Genomic DNA, 13,552 nt, shown 5'->3' on the forward strand with positions numbered 1-13,552 from the left:
TACTCACGAAAATAAGGTAGCCCATCATGACTTTGAGGGATAGAACGAAGGATGGAACGACAATTGTTTAGAAATTCTAAAGTCATTATCTGTAACGACGAATCTTGGCTTCAATAGCAGACGACACAAGATATGGGCCCAAGAGAAAAGCATACACCTCAAATTAACTGCTCCCTGCCAGGCCGCAGCAAATGGTATGGCCGAGTGCGTGATAGGAGACATCCATCCATTTGCATCATGAATTTTCAGGACGCCCATGCCTATAGCTGCTTCTACGCAGCACCAAAATCGCTAGAACAACATGTGGACCGGGCGCTCCTCTTACCACGCATTCCATGGTGCACCGCCAGTTCTTGGTGCTGAGCTGACGAAGGGGTGGAATAGAGCGAGAGTGAGAGGAAGAGTTTTGGTTTAATGGAGAGGTGGAATAGCTGGTCTTACAACACAATAGCTGGTCTCAGTCTTACGTCACATACGCATCCATATCTGCAGTAGGAAGCACAATGTACATATGCTTCTGTTCGTGCGGACAGTTCGTATTAGGGACGTGAAATGCTATTACGTATATTGGTCGCATATTTGACATTTTGGATGAATACATTTGTGGTCGCCTGGTACTCAATATCTCTCCACAGTGAAAATGTAACGAACGTTCAATCCGTCCGATCAAATTGAGCGTTTCCATTAGGCGGTCTCCCACACAGAGATCCGCACAAACGTAGATACTCGTGTGAAAGACGGCAGTTCACGACAAATGTACATACTCGTGAATAACTTATTCACGAATGTACACCTTAATGTCACGAGCATGTACACCTTATATAGAATAAGGTGTACATGCTCGCACCATACATCTACATGCCTCAGCTGAGTAATCTGCAAAGCAATCAACAAGTTGACCCAAAATTCGCTGAAAACACCAACTGAGTAAAGGTCGTGGTCGTAACGGCACGTTCTTTCGTAACTGCACGCCGCTAGCCGCACGTGAAATAGTATTTGGTGACTTCTTTGCAGGTTCAACTTGCGAAAAGGAAATCAGCGAAAACGCGGCCCGCTAAACATCGGTCTCGCAGAAATAAATTTTGCCTCCCCCGAAGATGGAAGCGCCATTGGCTGGAACAGCGATGAGCGAAGCCACTCATCCCTCGTCTTATACATAAACATTGATCGGGTTTTCCGCTGATCGGCAGCCATTATGCAGAACGGAAGCCGCCGCGGCAGCAGCCGCCGCCCGCCGGACCCCGCGCCGTCCCTCATTCTTGCTCCAGCTGTATGGCGAGCGAGACCGACAAAACATTAATAATGGTTCTCCCATCTCGCAGAAGCTCATTGTTTTAATGTATCTCCGTGCCAAGAAAGCACTTCTCTTTTTCGACAGCACTTGTCGTTGATTATCGTTCTGATTGTTCTACAAAGATGGATGGCGCCAACGGGAGTCTCGTTTTTCTCTCCAGGGAAGAAAGGAACGGAAAAAGCGCCTTTTTTTTCTTGTTCGATAAGGTCGAGACAAATGTTCCAAAAGAGAGCCTTCATTGGAAAGAGGTGTGATGAAGTGGTGAACATGAGAGGTGAACGCGGTTTATTACGAGCTCCCTGGTCGGCGCTGTTATTTTGGGCTTGAGTCGGGTCAATGATGTAAACCAGAGGTGCCAAGTGGTGACCCCGTTGGAATCTCAGTGATTACGTGTCACGAGGTGCCTAGCAGTCAAAGCCTCAGGAAGGATATACTTGATTTTTTTCATTTGCATTAAGTTTCAATACTTTAATTCCAACTACGGTGAAAGTGATAAATAAAAACACAACGTCTTCCGTTTTGACATGGTGCCTCCTGTCGTCGGAAAATTCTGGGCAATGCATTTTGGTGATATTTTTAGGGTACCTCGCTTTCGGGTTGTATGTTATTTTTTAGAACTGCTAGAGTGGGGTTAAAACATTAAACCCTGCCCTTACGCTGTGCTAGGGGATCACGTAATCCCTGGGCTGTTGCCCAGGGAGGGTGTTGCAGTGTGTTGCCTAGGAATTTGATCTAACTAAAGACAAATGCGAGACGGTGCAGGCAAGCGGGTATGAACTCATGGTGAAGGGCACCGAGATACACGGTCAAACAAAGATACACAACAATTTCTTGTTCTTGTCTGTTTTACAATGTCTTTCGGTGACCTTCACCATGAATATTAATTGATTTCTGTTTACATATTTTGTCGGGGCTGGTCGCGGTGAAGCGCAAAAGGACGTAATTCATTTGTGTAATTCATTGCATGGTGTAAGGATATAATTCATTGGTGGATAAGGGAATGGGAGAGCGTCCTTTTGCGCATCACTGCGACCAGCCGCGACAAAAATATGTAAACCGCAACCAATTAATTACTGCAACAAATGACCCGCTTCAGTGGCAGCTTTTTCTCTAAAAGGTGTCCACTGAAGGTCCCGAAAGGGGTAGTACCCATTTTAATGCCGATAGCGCCCTGCTTTAGAAGTTATGTTTTTTTACGAAACTCATTTGAATTTTTCTTTCAAATAATGAGCGCCTCCCACTCATTCACACGGTGCGCAGCTTGCAGGTAGTATCGGACAGATACCTGTAAAAAAGAAAGTTCGTCGATTGGGGCACCCGTTCGCGAATTACTTAGCCCGGGGATTTAACTGAGACACCCTGTATATATATGACGAGGAGGTCCAGTGTGACAGGATCGCGAAACTTCTTGCAGTTCCCGACGTCTATCTAAGCTGCATTCTTGAAATTAAATTTTAATTATATTAGTTTAATAATTAATTAATTGATTATAATTATGTTATTATATTTTAATTATATTAATAGTCTGAATTTAAAATTTTAAATTATGACTACGTTATTATTATTATGTTTTTTCCAACTACTTCGAACATCGTAACGCGGCCTCGGGACATCCGGACCGACCCCCCCCCCCCCTCCTTAGATACTCCCCCGATTGACTTCCCAGATATAGGTAATCGCATTACGATACGCTTCAATTAATATTCTGTGTCTTCATCTCTCATTTTGTTGTGTGCTCTGTTATGTGTGTGTGGGCGCACCCAGGATCAGCGGAGGGGTGGAGGGGATTCGTATCGTGCCCCTCTACCTTAGAGGTCTTGCTACGTCACTGTGAATGGGTCACTCGTAATCTTAGATAAGGGTGTTTGCAACATAAAACATCAAATCGTTGAAATCTCTTAAAACACCGACGCCAATGTAGCATATTAACGTGGGCGCTATCATCCTTGCCATCACTGTCACCAGGGAAAGGTAACAGAAACGGTAACAGAAACGGAAACGGATGTCGCACAGTTCGAATACCTGAAGCAGGAACGGAAACGACAATAATTTACGGTAATAATTCGGGTACCGCAGGACCCGAATTATTGCAGTTCTTCACCATATCATGTAGATAAATTTATGAAATAAACCTCAATAAAGCAAACTAAAATTAACTGAAGAATTAAAACTAAAATGAACTATCAAACTGGAGCTTATAAGTAAGTAGTATACAGTAAATAGAAGAAGCACAGTTCTTATACGCTTACGGTGACCTGGAAGTTGCAAGCGTGAGTAACATTCCTGGAAACCTTGTTCATATTAGCTCTTCACAGAAATCACGTATCTATATGTGTATTTTGAATAAACGTTGTCTGTGTCTTGCATGCATGTATCCCTGGAGTCCTCAAAATAGACCTCAGAACGTAGGGGGATTAAGTTTTGTCACGGTCTCAATGAAAGAAAAGGAAGAAGGAAAACAAAAAGCTGGATGTGGGGCGGTACCGAAGACCGAAACGGAAACGTAACGGAAACGAAAGCAACAATGGTGGTAACCGAAACTGAAACAGAAACAAATAAGGGCCAGTAACGGAGGTGGTAACAGAAACGAAAACGATTCCGTTACCTTTCCCTGTCACCATCATGCTGCTATGTAATATTTCATGCCGCATGTGTACGGTTGAACGTTTGGTACCTGCTTCTGTATTCCCAACGCATGAAGCTGTAACTGTTTCTTTGGTGCATATACCTCGTCCGGGTATGAAGCAATAACGATAGTGAGATATACTCTGTAGGCACTAGTGATCAGGCGGGCGTAAGAAGCTCATTGCAGCCTCTTCATGTGGAAGCGAAACACGCGCCTCGCGCGAGATGGCAATATTGGAATAACCCGAGCATTGTGCGCTTTTTATTATTTTCAGGAGAGACTGACTCAGGGATGGCGACATCTTGCGGTGGCGGCTGCCAACCGATTTATAGGACAGGCAGCCCTACTGTATGCATGCGACCGCCTTTTGTCCGCCACAGATGACGCTAGTGCTGCTGTTGCTGCCATTAATTAGAGCTCCGCGTGGCACGTGACTCAACGGGGCTAACAGTGGGGAAGAGGCAGCTTTGATTCGCGTTAAGTAATATAACTGACACAGACTCTTCAGCGCTGTCTATGTTGCCAGTTTAGGGTCAGGAATATAATATTATGAATTCAGCTTCAGTGGAGGCAGCCGGCTGCTTCAGTTCGCGTACCGTATACAAGAGCAAAACATTTACAATCGAAAAGGGATCGTGTGAAATGTAATGTGGCACAGAAAACCAGAAGAAAAGGTGGACGACGGATATAATCAGAATTCGTTCTGACGTCACTCTTGCGTATCTTCATATTGTACATTGGAAATCATTGGGTACATGTAATGCGTTAAAGAAACGTCATGTGCCTCATGTCTCTAACAATCGAAAGACAGGGTGACGTAATTATAAATGCTGCATGGCTTTCAGCGCGTTACGCGGTGAAGTTTGTGCAGCGGGTTGTGTTCGTCGTCCAGTATTGAAAAACACAGTGGCTTTTTCGGCAACTGGTTATACGCCCCTTACGACATCAATAGAGGGTTTTACAGAACCACAGACCGTTCTGGATTTCGACTTCCTGTCACTACCGGCCAGTCAGCGTGCAGGATGTGGAGTGGTGGAGGGACATGTTTTCCCAAGAGATCCACGAATCCCACAAGAGATTCACAGTCGATGACGACTCACACCTACTACGTCAAGTGCTGTGCGGAAATCCTCTTGAAAGCGTTGCCAGATGGAAACGTGTCTACGATGTATTGCTGTCGAAAATTAAGTCGTCTTAAGACTCAATCGCCGGCACGCTATGCAATTAGCCGTGGTAACTTCGAAAGCTGCCGGACATCGAAATTGCTCCAGCAGCAACTCCTTCTAGTGAGATTCTCATAAGGGACGGACTACTGGTTAGGGTCTGGTGTGTTGATGATCCTTAAAATTGTATAAAGACCTCATGGATATCACACAAGTAACCTGACAGTGTGGCTCCAGTGCCAGAGCTGAGTGCATTCCCTTCAATCACCCTTCTCTAAGTACTGTGAGCAAGAAGGAAGGAATATATGACGGGATGCTCTGAGAGAAGCTGTATCAAACGACTACACTGGTCATTTGTGATGTTTTTCAGTCAAAACGGAAAACAAGAACTTTCACGTCCACAACATCCAACAGCGAATGGCAACAACTACGGGTGGGATGACAGTGAGGAAAAATCTAACCACATCAGGACATTGTAGCCTTGCTGGTTTCACAGTAGAGACACACATCGACATCGTCTACAATACTAACACTGCATTCACTCGTTCACCTCACCTGAATCTTCTCTCAGTACCTAAGTGCAGAATAAACTATGGTGTCTTTCGGTTTATGTACTTCTCATCGAAACTGTGGAATTATCTACCCGAAAATATAAGAAACACAGCTACATTTCCTTCCTTTAAAGCAATGCTCAGTCATTTCATTCATAATACGAAATGTTTTCACAGAAATTTTGATCCAGAAATGTGTTAGCTGTTTCCTAGTTCATTGTTATCCATGTTGATTGTAAATCTCAATCTTTTTTATTCTAATTGATAACCGAGTTGTCTCTTCCAGTTAGTTATCTCCAGAGTTAGTTCCAGAGTTATCTCCAAGATTTGTTATCATCAGGGGGTCCCCACACTAGTGAATAACTACGGGGCCCCTATATGTATATTGTAACCTCTTGTACCATATTGTTTTTGTCAAATAAATATGAAATCTGAAAAGAAAAGTACTAATATAACACTGTTTTTTATAGGAAAGAGATCCTCTACTACCCGATGATATTAGCTGGTATTAGTGAATCATTTTCGACCAAACGGTTGGCGAGCGGTATCGTGGGTCAATGGGAAGAGGGAGTGACTAAGAATAGAATCCTGTGGTTGGGCAGCGGCAAAACCCTGCGCGAACCATTTGAGTGAGAACGATGAACTAAAACTCCCTATTATTGTGGTACACCTCAGGATTTTCTGTGCGATGTGAGCGAGAACTCACTAGTAGCGCTAGGCGGCGATAGATCGCGCCACGGGTGCCGCATGGAGCAGCCTATGCGAGGCGCAGCAGGGCGCGAGGGGCCGGCGAGGGGCTGGCGAAGTCGCTGGCGGGCCCGCTGCCAAGCAGACCTCGGCAGTTTTGACTTTCGCTCACTCAAGTTCATTCACCACCCACCCAGTTCTCGACTCGCTCACTCAGGCTCACTCACCGTCTGCTCAGCTCTCGGTTCGCTCATTCACGCTCACTCCCCGTCCGCTCAGCTCTCGGCTAGCTCAGTCAAGTTCACTCACCACCCGCCCTGTTCTCAGCTCGCTCACTCACGCTCACTCACCGTCCGCTCAACTCTCGGCTCGCTCATTCACGCTCACTCACCGCCCGCTAAGCGTCTTGCGGTCTTACGGCTGTTCTTTATCTTCCATCACCCCCATGTGTCAACCGAGCGGATGAACACGAAAGTGACAGCCGGATACCTGATCCAAAGAGCGCATTGGTGCACTGCTCTGCGCAAGAAATATGTAAACAGAAACCAATTAATTACTCGGAAAAATCACTAAGTGTCGACGCGGTTTTTTTCTTGCAATATTTTTCGCTGAAGGTCCCGATGCGTCAAACAAAGGTTCCGTAAGCGTGCGAAGTAAAATTTAAAAGTTTGGATGTTTATTTAATTAGTGAGCGTATACAAATGGGCCGCTGACTACTCAGTTCATAGCCCCACTGGCCACTCAGCTCCATTCTCGCGCACTCACGCTCAGTCACTGGCCGCTCAACTCTCGAATCGCGCGCTCACGTTCACTCAGTGCGCACTCACGCTCACTCACTCACTGCCCGCTCAGCGCTTGGCTCGCTCACTCACTCTCAGTCACTACCCATTCAGTTCTCGGCCCGGTCACTCATGCTCACTCACAGCCCGCTCACTCACCGCCCGTTCAATTCACGGCTCGCTCACTCAGAGTCACTCACCGCCTACTTAGCTCTCGGATCGCTCTCTCACGCTCACTTCATCAGCCGAATTGAGCGTGAGTGAGCATGAGTGAGCATGAGTGAGCGCGCTCATGAGTGAGTTTTGCCGAGGACTGCGTGCCAAGTACCGACGCGGCCCGCGACGCAGTAGCAGACCACGTGACTGTGGGTTGAAGAGAGGCTGGCACAGTTTCACACCGATTGCATATGCTGCGTTTTACTACAAAAGATGGTCATGGGACGACCAACAACTGAAGGACGGAAGGTAGAGGAGAAGAGAAAACACGACAAGGTGCAGCAACAGGAACGTCCGAGTGAGACTCCGAAACAGCGAGAGCTGTTGCTCTTGCATCGTTCGGGGCCTATCGACAAATACAGGGAGATGAAGGAGACGGCAAACGTGTTGCTGCACAGCGAAAGCGAAGAGCAACTAGATACAATTACATGTCGTGTGGAAGCGGATCTACAGATTCAACGGCAATTCACGAGCGATCCATTTCGAGCGCCGTGTTCAGTATGTGATCGTTTGTGATTCGCTAATGACGTTAAAAAGGTGAGAGTTCAGTGGACCAGAATTTTAAATTATCCGCGTAATTTCTTAGCAGTTCATACGTGCCAGCAACGATGCTGTCGCATTTACCTCGTTACATCAGCGGGGAAAACCGCCAGTTATTTATTCTTTACTCACGATCAATACGAAACACTGTAACATAATTGAGACATAATTGTACTTCCTCTAGCTCAGTTACATTTCAGCCTGGCTAGAAAACGATTACAACTTTTAAAAGTTCGATAGCCATTAAGTCTGGAAGTCATGCTCATAAGACAAACAGAAAGTAGATTCCTAGTACACATACTGTTACCGGCAGCCATCGACGGAAGCTCCGAACTTCCTTCCATTATTATTTACCCTCTATTTCCCATGTCGGAATGAGCGTCAACGCCCCCTAACGACCATATCACGCATCGCATCGACGTACCCTTATGTGAAAAGCATCATCTTTGCCGTCTACTGGAACCCGGCTAGTGAGACTAACCTCTATTTATTGGTGCTTTCCATCCAGCAGGTCGGTGTCGCGACCACAATGCTATTTTCCCCGGGAACCTTTCGTCATGGCTTCGTTTTCTCCCGTCTGGCAGCTGGCCGAGACACGTCTCAATCGGCTCACCCCGCCGTGACCAAAGTCGCCCGGAAAGAAGAAACGGAGCAAAGGGGAAAAAAAAGGCAACGTGTTTCGTGTATTTGCGCTCAGGTTTAGATGCAAAGAATCGCCTCGCGACGCGAATCGTTGGCGTGAGCGTTCATCTATTATAGACAACTTTGTGAGAACCAGCGAGGAGAGTGAGAGAGAAAAGTAAATATAGCAGCATAATTATTAACTCACCGTGTTTCAGGAGGAGTTTATGAAGCAATGGGAAATGTTTGCTACATATGCACTCGCCTCTATGTCTTTGTCAAGCGTGTGCACTTGATAACTCTCCTGTAAACATGTGTACAGGTCGTACTTACAAATTAAAAAAATCGAAAAAGTGTGTATCCCACTTTGCCCCTAAAAAAGGACAATTTACCTGTAAAATAAAACCGATCGAAAAGAGAAAATCGCAGATGTGCCTAGAACCGCCATTTCTGCAGCTACCCTCAAGTTGCCGTTGTTGCCTCCAGAACCGTTGTTGTTGTTGTTGTTGTTGATGATATGGGGTAGAGAAGGTTAGCCTTCCTAATGGAGGCTTGCTTTTTTTTTTTTTTTTTTTGGTTCGGTTCAGGTTCAATCATATTGGTTCGGTTTCAGCTCCGCAGTAGCGCAAAATATCGGTTCGAACCAGTTTAAACCGATCTAGGAGCGATTGCCGTGGGCTAAAAGCAAGCACATCCTTACGATTCTCGAACAACACCAATGTACTTTTGTTGCTATTGTTGCCGACAGACCAGTGGTTCACAGCAACAATGCGTGTGACAGATCTCCGTTTCAGTGCAACGTTACGGTAACATACTGTACTCTTACGTTCACTCATCGTATACAACCTGTTAAATCCTGTTCAGGTACTGGTCGTTATTTTCACAGTCCAAAATGAAAACTTGGGGTTGCTGGACGGCAAAAATCGCGTACAAGGAAGCCTACAGCTGGGAAAAGTACGACCGCAAAACTAATACAACTGAATGAGCGCAACAGCTGCGAGGACGAAACAGGTCGCGCACTTGGGTTGCAGTTTTGTTTTGTCCAGTTTCGGTTTCGAAATTTTTAGCAACGCGGCTAAATCCGCGGTGTAAATTGGAGTACCGATCTCTCACAACGCACATTACGTCTGAACAGTTTCGCGAACCAGTAAGCGCCTAAATTTAGTTCAGTTCAGTTCTGGTTCGGTTCAACGTGAGAAAAAATATTTTGATTCGGTTCCGTTCCGGTTCTGCGAAAAATACGGGTTTTCAGCGGTTTTCGGTTCGGGTTAAGTTTCGGTTCCGATCCCTGCCCTCAAGCGGTGTTTGGTGGCAAAATCAACCTCTCGTCCTGGTCATACGTCATAGGTGACATCATTTTGAGGTCATGTGACATTTATTTGTATTCCGTATTAGCGCTTGCCAACATATTCCCAGTATAAATAAAAGAGATATACACATTTTGCCGATGAAGCAGTTCGCACAATGCTTGCTGCCAGACTTGTACACGTTACTCGAAAAAGGTAATTGATTACCGTTACTACAACTCTGGTGACAAAAGTAATTTATTACCGCTACAAATTACTCGGCCAAAATTGTAATAAAGTAACGGCTAAAAGTGTAACGTGGTAGTTTGACCGTTACTTTCGATAATAATAAGTCGTATGGCTAATTAAAATTCGTGAAGTTACACGTGCCTTGATCCGCTTTGTGAGATTGGAGCTCGTTGCCTTTGAACAGGACAGGAGTTTTTTCTTTATGTAAATGCATTATGCATTTAAACAACACACTGTTTTGGTCTTTTCTCTCCGTCACTATAAACATTTCCGAAAAGCTGAAACCATGGCTATAAATCATGAGAGTTAGTTGACATGGCAGTATCGAAGAGGAAGGACAATCGCAACTATGAACTCAGTGTTCTGAGCAACCTCTCTGTGGATCTCCTTTTAAGGCGTTGATCCTTGAGGTCCTCACAACAGAAGCGTTGAGCCGCGCTACATTCCAACTTGCGAATTCCAGGTGACTCACTTTGCATGTGAAGCTTGGCCTACTGTACAGCTCCCGTCAACCTTAATAACAACACTGGAAAAAATGTGGTCTCGTTCCCGAGCGCGGTTACAGCAACCCTTTAGGCCATGAGGAAATCTTCATTGAACAAAATTATTCTGTTGGTTTAACGCAAGGATTTTGTTCACTAAACATTCCCCCAGTGTCCCCAGAGTGCCTGTTATCACGCTCGCAAATGACAATGTTTTTCCAGTGTTATTATTACAGTGGGAGCTGTACATTGTGGTACATGTACATTGTGGTTGCGGTAGGAAGCGATTATGGTGTCCCCAGGCACTCAAAATGCATGTGCGGAATCATATACCCCAACTCATGGTAGTGGAATGCAAAGCAGATAGGAAAGGCTGTGATGGAGCCTGTAGTTTGGTTTCGTCTATGAATAAAGCTTAGCCAAAAAGCAATCGATTACTCGGTTATCGATTACCCAAAATTGTAATCGGATCACATGAAAAATTACATACGCGGAAAACTAACCGATTACTTGCAAAACTACTCGAAAAAGTAATTCATTACTACTAACGCAATCACTTGTAACGCGTTACGCGCAAGTCTGCGAAGTTGTTGCACACATTTGTTCTGTTGATGACTGATGCGCCACATTCATTCACAGCTTCTATGTCGTTTTTGCTCGTTAATTAAGTCAGTTCAGGTAGGTAATTTATCTCGAAACATGCTCAACGATTGTAACTTTCTGCTATATTCAGCTAAAGCACGGTAACATGATAAGTGTTCAGCAGACGTTCACTAAGATCAAGCAGCAGCAGCAACAACAATATTAATATACGTTAGAGAGTGGCGTGCACATACGGAAGCAGCGGGTCTACATATCGTTCGCACATGTTCTTACTGAAGGACGGAAAACCATCTTGCTCCGAAGCAGGCTTTGCACAAAAACCAGGAGCAATATGCTGTCGGTTGCTTGTTGTGTGCGCTATCGTAGGGTGCTGTCAATCAAGGCGCCCATCTTGATATTGTCAATACTACGGCTGCGATATCTTACATAACGGTTAAAAGAGTTACGATGGAAAGCTCTTTTTATACATCGCGGTGTCCCGTTTCCAGTAGTCGGCGCACTGTAATTGGCAAACAGAGGCTGACGCGTCCAGCACTCCGAACCCTCGTCGCTCCCTCTGCAAACAGGGGGAGCAAACACTTCCTGGTTTGTTCGGCGCCACGCTTCGTGCAATGTTGATTCAAAAGTGAAGTGTTATGTGAGTACCCAAACTTTGACTGTTGGGACGCGGCAGCAATGAATAAAGAATAGATAGATTTTGGTTACGATAATTGTATATTTAGCCAAGGTGTTATATCTCACTCTGTGAGCCACAAAGAGCGGTGTTTTACGGCGTTCGTGCCGTCCGTTTCATATCTGTCCCGATATTTAGCGCTAGTCCACCATGTTAGACATTTAGCAACTTGCCCGATTTGTTACCAATATGGTGTTCACTTAACCCATATCTACAAAGCTGATGACGATGATATGTCACATGCACACGCAAGCAAGGCAGGACAAACAATGATAGAGGTGAATAAAAGAAGTAGCCGGGACCCTTGTGAATTCGAAGCACAAGTAGAACATAGACTTTAAAAAATGTAATTCTTCTGCTTGACCCAGTTCTGCTTGCAAAGTTGGAAATGTTGATGGCTCCTCACTCTTTTCTTGCTATGCACACACAGCTGCTTTCTAGATTACCTTGTCAATCGAGCGCCAGAAATTCTGATGTGCTTTTTCAAAACACTTTAGGGCATGAAATGGTACAGCTGGATTGAAAAAGGTATCAGAACTTCTTTCCATTTGCGACAATGGAAGGAAGTCAAAGTCATGCATGCAATATCTCGCATGTACTCTTCATATGCGCTTTGTGATGTTTAGAAGAAGAAGCGCATGCCCGTGACTTTGGCTGGACGACACGCGCACATCGGATTCCGGGGCATTCCACGGAGATCAGGATCGGGCTCAGTTGCGCGAACCTGTCTTGGTAAATAAAGATTACTACTACCTAACCAGCTGGCGATGTATCGAGATGGGATTGGAGATGCCGACTACTAGGAGAAGCCAACAGGACATCGGTGACGGGGATGATGAGCACAGTGGGACGAATCGAACCGTTCGAAGAGGCGTCTGGACTTACGCTGAACAAGTGGAACAGTTCTTCATCGCAAATGCTGTCACGTATAAAAGGAAGGTAGTAGCATTTTTGAGTATCATATATGTGATATCATATATCTAAAGAGTTTGGTAGCGCCAGACGCACCAGCAAGTAAGTCTTATTGTCAGTTAGTGCAAGTGCTCAAGGATCAACAAACCAGGAGGGTGCAAGCAAGCTGGTGGAACGGTGTGAGCGGCAACATTTCTTTGAGTCTGAGGAAGGACAAAATACAGAAAACAAGGAACGAAGTGGACGACACTGGATCATTTCTTCCCGAAGCCTCTAGTCACTGCGGGCCGTTTCCGTTTTCACACGAGGAATCAGAAAGAGGGACAGACCGTTCTGGAGTTCATAGCCGAGATTAAAAGGTTGCAATGGCCCAGGCGCGCGAATTTGGGACCTATTTGAGCGAAGTTCTACGGGACAGATTGGTGTGTGGGTTAAGCTTAATAATGCCACACAAAAGCGGGTACTGGCGGCGAAAAGCTTGCAGAGGGCAGTAGAAATTTTCGTAGCCATAGAAACAGCAACAAAAGATGAAAAAGCGCTGAGTAACCCAAATGTGGGAACACAAGATGTAATAATAATAATGATTGGGTGTTTACGTCGCGAGACAACTGAGACAAGATGGACTTAAGCTCGCAGGCAACGTGGGGAAACACGTACAGGAGCGCTGAAAGCATTGTGGTTACAAGAATAAAAATGCGACATACAGGAAATATGAAAGAACAGGCCATCTGCAATGCGTGTGCAAAGGCGTGTGCTACTGCTAGCAATTCTTCTGCGAAGGATGCCCGAGGCTGTAACTCTGGGCGCAAGGTAAAATCCCTTGAAGTCGAGGAGCTGCATACCGTGCTGGAAATGTTCTCGTTGAAAGAC

The 13,552-nt window shown here is 45.4% G+C and overlaps 1 long non-coding RNA gene across 1 annotated transcript; it reads left to right on the forward strand.

The window, feature by feature from the left end:
* The first annotated feature begins 12,411 nt into the window (after positions 1-12,411).
* On the forward strand, positions 12,412-13,057 carry LOC135395459 (uncharacterized). The gene is made up of 2 exons (XR_010423098.1): positions 12,412-12,709; positions 12,802-13,057. It is a non-coding gene; the product is annotated as an uncharacterized LOC135395459 (long non-coding RNA).
* Positions 13,058-13,552: the final 495 nt, after the last annotated feature.

This window comes from Ornithodoros turicata, chromosome 5 (assembly GCF_037126465.1).
Source record: "Ornithodoros turicata isolate Travis chromosome 5, ASM3712646v1, whole genome shotgun sequence".
Lineage (NCBI taxonomy): Eukaryota > Metazoa > Arthropoda > Arachnida > Ixodida > Argasidae > Ornithodoros > Ornithodoros turicata.